General features: G+C 37.4%; 1 long non-coding RNA gene across 1 annotated transcript; it reads left to right on the forward strand.

Moving 5' to 3' along the window:
* The first annotated feature begins 1,131 nt into the window (after window positions 1–1,131).
* On the forward strand, window positions 1,132–2,702 carry LOC143294335 (uncharacterized). The gene is made up of 3 exons (XR_013056886.1): window positions 1,132–1,216; window positions 1,654–1,728; window positions 2,666–2,702. It is a non-coding gene; the product is annotated as an uncharacterized LOC143294335 (long non-coding RNA).
* Window positions 2,703–7,278: the final 4,576 nt, after the last annotated feature.

The following is a 7,278-nucleotide window of genomic DNA, read 5'->3' on the forward strand; positions in this document are numbered from 1 at the left end:
TCAAACTCGGTAGAAATCTAGTATGACTATTACATTTACTTCCCAGCCATACATTACACGTTTTTTTGTGGTTTTTTTTTCATAATTTAATTTCAATCCTGAGATTCCTTCAAATTCCCCATGCACTTTGAAGAGTTCTTCATAATATTTTTTGTCACCTTCTAGAAAGAAAGAAATATCGTCAGCGAACTGGCTTATTTTACATTCTGTCTCTGCAATCCTAATATCTTTTGTTGGCCTCGCGGATTTTACAGGCCATTATTTCTGCACAAAATAAGTAAATAGGGTGAGACTGGATCTCCTTGTCTACAACCACATTCAATCCTGATACATCCAGAAGCTTTTCCGTTAACTATTACTGTAGATTTTATATTGGTGTAAAATGCTTCTGCCCAATGACAAATATCATTTCCAAAACCAAATTGTTTTGAAACTGTATGCATAATATATTTCCAGCTAACTGAATCAAATGCTTTTTCATAATCTATTGAAACAAGTAGTCCTGGGAGATTTTTTTCTTTCAAATAGTAGATAATATCATAAAGAAGCCTTAAATCATCCCTTATATATCGTCCTGCAACAAAACCTGTTTGGTCTTCATCGATGAGTTTATCTACAACAGTTTTAATCCTATTGGCGATAGACGAAGAACCTATTTTGTAAGTCACATTCAAGAGTGATGTAGGACGCCAATTTCTGATATATTCTCTAGGTTTATCTCATTTTGGTAGACAACTATCGATTTTCTTTGTTTAGGTGAAATTTGAAAGCTCCCCAATGTTCAGATTTGTGTCAAACAGTGGAAAAGTAAATAAAGCAATTTTCATATCCGCGATGCGTACATTCTGTATTTTCGGCTCTAAAGTCACCTAAACATTGTTTTCTGCAAAGTTTAAGCCCTGCTACATCATTTCTAATGTATTTTCTCATTCTAAGGCCAGTTACATAAAGATAAAAGAATAGTAAGTCCATACACTAAAAGTGACAAACAAATGTTTCAGTTTTAGTGGTACAGCTACCTAAAGTTGTGAAGTAGTGTGTGTGTGTGTGTGTGTGTGTGTGTGTGTGTGTGTGTGTGTGTGTGATGCAGTTCCGAATGCCGGACACACAGGGGCCCATTGTGATGATAATCCTGATTGTAACGACGGAATCTGCCCTGACAATGTCTGCTCCTGTGGCCAAGATAAGACTCCCTTTGCACAGGAATTTTCGTGCAGTAAGCCTTCCCCCTTCGTTTGTATCTCTGTTTCTGTCTGTCTCTATCTGTGTTGATTTCTTAGTGTGTGACAACACATGTGTGCATGCGGGTTTGTATATCTATCTATGTATGTATCTATCTATCTGTCTGTTGGCTTCCCATGATTGTGAGTTATCACATCCTTTTAACATTTGAGATATATATGTCTTCTCCTTTAATTTCTATTTTAGTATTGCAATAAAGCATGGATTTTTGTATTATTTCAAGCAACAGTTGTATCTCTGATATCTTAATGAAGCTGACGATTTTTGGCTAACATTGCAAATAGTACATGGAGTCAAGGACGACGCTTGGGAACAGACCTCAGTATCTTAGGTAATGTCGTTGGTTGGGAAATTATCATATGATAGATGCGAAAAATGTGAATGAAAATAATCAGATCGTGTTTCTTTCAGTGTTGAAAACTGGAGCCAGCTGCTCTAAATCCAGTGAATGTAACGTTGGACTCGTCTGTGAAGATGCCAAGTGCAGTAAGTCGTTAACAGAAGCACCAGAAGAACACCAGTCAGTAGCAGCAGCAATAACAGAAGCAGCAGCAACAGCAGTAGTAGTTGTAATAGTAGTAGCAGCAGCAACAATAGCAGCTGTAGTAAAATAATGGTAGTAGTCGAAGCAGTAGTAGTAGGAATAGCAGCAGCAGCAGCAGCAGCAGCAGTAGTAGTAGTAGTAAAGTAAAACAACGTGCAGTCTACACATGCATTTCCTTTTGAAATAACGTCGCTTTTTATACTTATCTATCATTATATTTATCATTATATACTTTATTTATTTATCTATTTATATCCTAGTTTGTGTAATTTGTGTTTTACCACCGTCATGTTTGGTTATTGTAATATATATTTGAAACATATTATCATGTGTTGCTTTTAACACGTCCTCCATGTGGAGTCTCTTGAACCAAGTTTTCCGTGTCTTGTTTTTGTTTCACAGACATCAGTGAACACTAGAGAAACACGTGATAGCGAACAGTGAACATACACACACACACACACACACACACACACACACACACACAGTGAGAGAGAGAGAGAGAAGTGGGGGAGGGGGCGGAATCATTTCTTTCTGCACATTCCAATACTGACCATGTACTTCGGTGAAGGATACAAAAAATTAAAAAAAAAAAAAAAAAAAAAAAAAAAGTTTCGAAAATAAGATTACTGTTATGTTTTTTGTTTTGTTTTTTACACAAAAATCAACTCTTTAATTTGATATATTGATATACTGACATTTTATCCTTTTTTGTTCAAAAAGAACATACTTCTGCTTAGTGTGGAAGATACATTTTAGCATACACCTGCCGTTTAATCATTGTTGTGTTGTTGTCCATGATGAGGTATCAATATCATAACCACTTTCAAGAATTCAAAGCGTTTCAGATGCTAAACTTCTTTTTTTTTCGAACAAAAGAACTGGAAGCTGGAACTAGCTGCTATGGCAACGAAAAAAGCTGCAAGTCTGGCTTGACCTGCGAGTCTGAAATTTGCAGTGAGTTGAACACGTGTGTGTTGTGTTGTTTTTGTATGTAGGTACATTTCTGTGTTTCTGTTTGTCGACCCCTCTGTCAGCTGATTCAAAGCAAAAACAAAAACAAACAAAAACAAACAAACAAACAAACAAAAATTGCTAAGACGTAGAAACTGCCGTTCTTTTTTCCCGTTTCATTCCTTTCTTTTATTTCATTTCTTTCTCTCCTTCCTTTTTTTGATCCACGTACGTTCTAATACACTAACGTGAATGTATGTAAGAACAAGGTGTTTCAGTGTTTGTTTTGTTTGTTGTTTGTTCCCTCTGTCTCTGTTCCTGTGTGCGTTCGCGCGCGCATTGTTAATCTTAACGTAGTCATTTTCTTTAGAAATACTTCGTTTACGCCAATTTTGGCTTTAGAAATACTTCGTTTACGCCAATTTTGGTTTATGAATCCACACAATCGATTTATTATGACCAAATGCTTGTGTGAAAAGCACAAAAACATAAAAAGCCAAAAATGTGTCCAAAGTCATGTTGCTGTTACATTTCCATTTCTTATCTACAAAACCATACTCTTTCATCTGATATATGAGGGGCGCTCGGTGTGTATCTGAATACAGCTGTTTGAGTACATTAGAATGACAGGACCGGCTTTTCCGTGTATGCTTCTTTAGCTTTCCAGCATTTTCCCATTCTTTGAAACCACTTGTCCATGGCACCCGAATATGCTTACTAAGGACACCCAAATCAGCGTCCTTGAAGAACATCACTGTAGAACTGCCATCCTGTCTGTTGTCACTGGAATAAAGGGAACAGTGGCGACGTTGAGAGGAACTCGGGACCCAAACACCAAGACTACCAGAAGAGTGGGGGTGTGGGAGGGTTGGGAAGGAAAGGAAAAAAATAGAGAGAATGTCAGAGTTGTGGTTCAGTCCGATATCACCAACATTCTTCAGGCCACCCAGTGGGAAAACACCCAGCAGACGGCTCGGATCCAAGGAGACCAAGAAGGGATCAAATCAGGGCTGGACAAAGTCAAACAGCAGTGTGACAAAAATTAAGGCACTCTGTGACAGAATGGAAAGAGATCACCAGAAATTGTGAAACGTTGTGACGGATGCTGACGCAGAGGTGCAGACTGTTCACATCGAGACAGCACAGGGACGAGAACAGACTTAAGTTTTTAGTTATTTATTTAGTCATTAATTTTTTTTCTTATTATTTTTTGTACGCTTATAGCTGACTTCATCAAGTTTTTGCGCCTTATACGTGTTATTATTCTTAGTAGTAGTTGTTGTTTTTTATGTATTTATCTTCTTTTTTTTTCTCAAGGCCTGACTAAGCGCGTTGGGTTACACTGCTTGGCAGATGTGGTGTAGCGTATATGGATTTGTCCGAGCGCAGTGACGTCTCCTTGAGCTACTGAAACTGAAACTGAAACTCTACATAGCAAATGGCATGACACAGGAACTCAGCCGGATGAAGTCAGACATCAAGAAGCGAAAAGAATGCTCCAGGAGAAAAATAAAACACAAAAAAACCCTGCACGTTTGGGATCCCCCTAACAGTATTGTTGGAAGGATCAAAACGTGAACCCCAGATGACTTGGTACGAGCACTTCGTCTTGGACAGGCTTTGGATGGCCAGTCAAGACCAATGCTTGTCACGTTTTGCTGATGGAAGGACAAGATGGTGATCAAAAGAGATACTTTCGTGGCGAGCTGGTCACAAAAGGTGCTGGAGTGGCAAACGATCTGACCCTTGCCAAAAGCAACGTTGCTGTCCAGGTCAGAAAAAGGCAAGAAAGACTTATTCCTTTGTCCTCTGACTCGAAGTACAAGTCGCGTCTGAAGGCGTGGAAACTTGTGTAGCAGATATCTGACTGTCCAACAAAAGGCGAGGCAGAGGCGTATTGTATTACACGCGAGGCGGCCAAGGTTCTGGTGAGACACGCCAGGAACGTGTGCTTCTTTTTTCCACCTCACAGCAAAAGTGGCCGGGGTCTTGTGCATGCACTCCTCGAACAAACACGCACACGCACGCACGCACGTACGTGCACGCGCGCGCGCGCGCGCACACACACACACACACACACACACACACACACACACACACACACGTGTCATATGAACAGTGAAGATTTCATTCCCAACAGAAATAAAACCTGGACAGAACTGTACAAACTTCGAGGGCACGTGCAGTTCAGGAGCCTTCTGCAAATCGGGAAAATGCAGTAAGTTGGATTGTGCGGGCAGAAGACACAGTATGCATTTTCTTTTTTTAATGATGCAACAATGATATAGATTATTCTGACTTTTCCTTGTGTATGTTTGTGTGTTGATCAAAAACTGTTTCACTGAGTTCTGTCTGTGACCACGTTCCAGTGCTGAGTTTCCTCCACTGAGAACAAAAACATTTCATGACATTCAGATTTGTTATATTCATCGTATCAGTTGTACTGTCGTGAATTAGTAATATGTATAAGGAAGTTATCAGTTCTATTTCTCATAAATTTGTGAAAACAACGTTGAACATTCCTTTATACTTTAAAAAATAAATAATAAAAAACAACAACAAATAACACACATAAAACAAGAGAGACAAGGCCTTCAAGACTCACTAGTGATACACTTAAAAAAATTTTTTTAATCTAATCGTTAAAATGTGTTCTGTATTTGTTATAAAACTTCGGGTTTAAAAAAAAAGAAAAAAAAAAAAAAGTCATAACCAGATTCGAACCCCGCGTGTTCGGGTGAGGAGAAACTGTCTTACCCATTACACTATTGTGGCTCCTTAACTGACGTTCTAAAATTTAATATTTAAACATGCTTTTTTAAAGGGCGATAAATCGATTGTGGTATTTGCTGTGAGAACGCTGTTTAAATCATATTATTCTGTCGTATCTTGGGCATTCAAAAAATCTTTAAGGGGAATAAAAAAATTATTTTTGTCCGCGGTAAAGGAGACGTGGCTATCGCCCAATCACACTGCAACATTTAGCCATTTTCTCTAGATCTAGATAGATGTACAAGTTTAGTAAGAATGTAGTACGACACAGTTGATTCAATTTTTCTTTTCTGTTCATTCTAGTTTTATAGTTTTAAAGTTCATATGAAAATTTAATATTTTGTTAAACTAATAGCATGTAGAGCCAAGTACAAATTTTTCGTTTCATCGTGATCAGTTCAAGGGTATTAACTCGCATTTTGGTGCACAGTTTTGGTGCAGATAGTAAAAAAAGGGAAATTAATCTGTAATTAATGCTAGGGGACTTAATTTGATTTAAACTGATCTTTCTCATCTTAAGCATTACATTTTGAAATTATGCTCAATACATAAAAAGCTTGTGTGTTTTACTCTCAGTGTACAGGGCTTTCACTGTGTTCATTCACCCAAGTGGTCTTTTTCGGAAAATACTAAAATCAATGTGACGAATGGACTTATAGATCTATTGGCTGAGCCCTGAAGGTCATGGGCAAAAATCAACTGCATACACATATTTATACACATTCAAAGCGCGTGTTCATATTCTTCGTGAACTTGCGAACGACGCCATTTTGTTTCCAGTTGTTGACCTGCCCGTTCAATCCTATTTTCAATACAATACATGATAACATGTGATGGAAAGTTGGAGAAGGAAACCATTAAATATTTCTTCAAAGAAAGATTTGTGAACGCCTCATCACTTACTGGATTATGCCCCAAACTGCCATAAAAAATATCCACAGAATCAGTCGGAATTCACAGTTAAAAATTGTAAACCATGCGAGTTAATACCCTTGAATTGATGAAACGAAAAAATTTCCAGTCTTGACTTTTCTCAAAATGAAGTCCTTTTCACTTCATACGAAGTTTAGAAGTACTTGTACTTGGCTCTACATGTTATTAGTTTAACAAAATACTAAATTTGCATATCAACTTTAAAACTATCAAACTAGAATGAAGATAAAAGAGAAATTGAATCGACTGTGTCGTACTACATTCTTACATACTACATAATTAAACTTGTACATCTACCTAGATCTAGAGAAAACGGCTAAATGTTGCAGTGTGATTGAGGTGATAGCCATGTCTCCTTTACCGCGGACTTAAAAAGATTTTTTTTTTATTGCCCTTAAAGATTTTTTTAATGCCCAAGATACACCAGAATGATATGATTTAAACGGCGTTCTCACAGCGAATACTGCAATCGATTTATTGTCCTTTAAAAAAGTATGTTTAAATATTAAATTTTAGAACGTCAGTTAAGGAGCCACGATAGTGTAATGGGTAAGACAGTTTCTTCTCACGAAAACACGCTGGGTTCGAATCTGGTTAGGACGTTTCTTTTTTCTTTTTCTTTTTTTTTCTTTTTTTTTAACCTGAAGCTTTATAATAACAAATGCAGAACACATTTTAATGATTAGATTTTTTTTTAAGTGTATCGCAAGTGACTTGAAGGCCCTGCCACTCTTGTTAATGATATATTATTCTATAATGTTCTGTAGAATTTCTCGATCTGATTCAATGTATTGTCTGTGGATTTTCTGCAATGTATCCGTCAAAGTGTAGAG

Source organism: Babylonia areolata, chromosome 19, assembly GCF_041734735.1.
Source record: "Babylonia areolata isolate BAREFJ2019XMU chromosome 19, ASM4173473v1, whole genome shotgun sequence".
Classification (NCBI taxonomy): domain Eukaryota; kingdom Metazoa; phylum Mollusca; class Gastropoda; order Neogastropoda; family Buccinidae; genus Babylonia; species Babylonia areolata.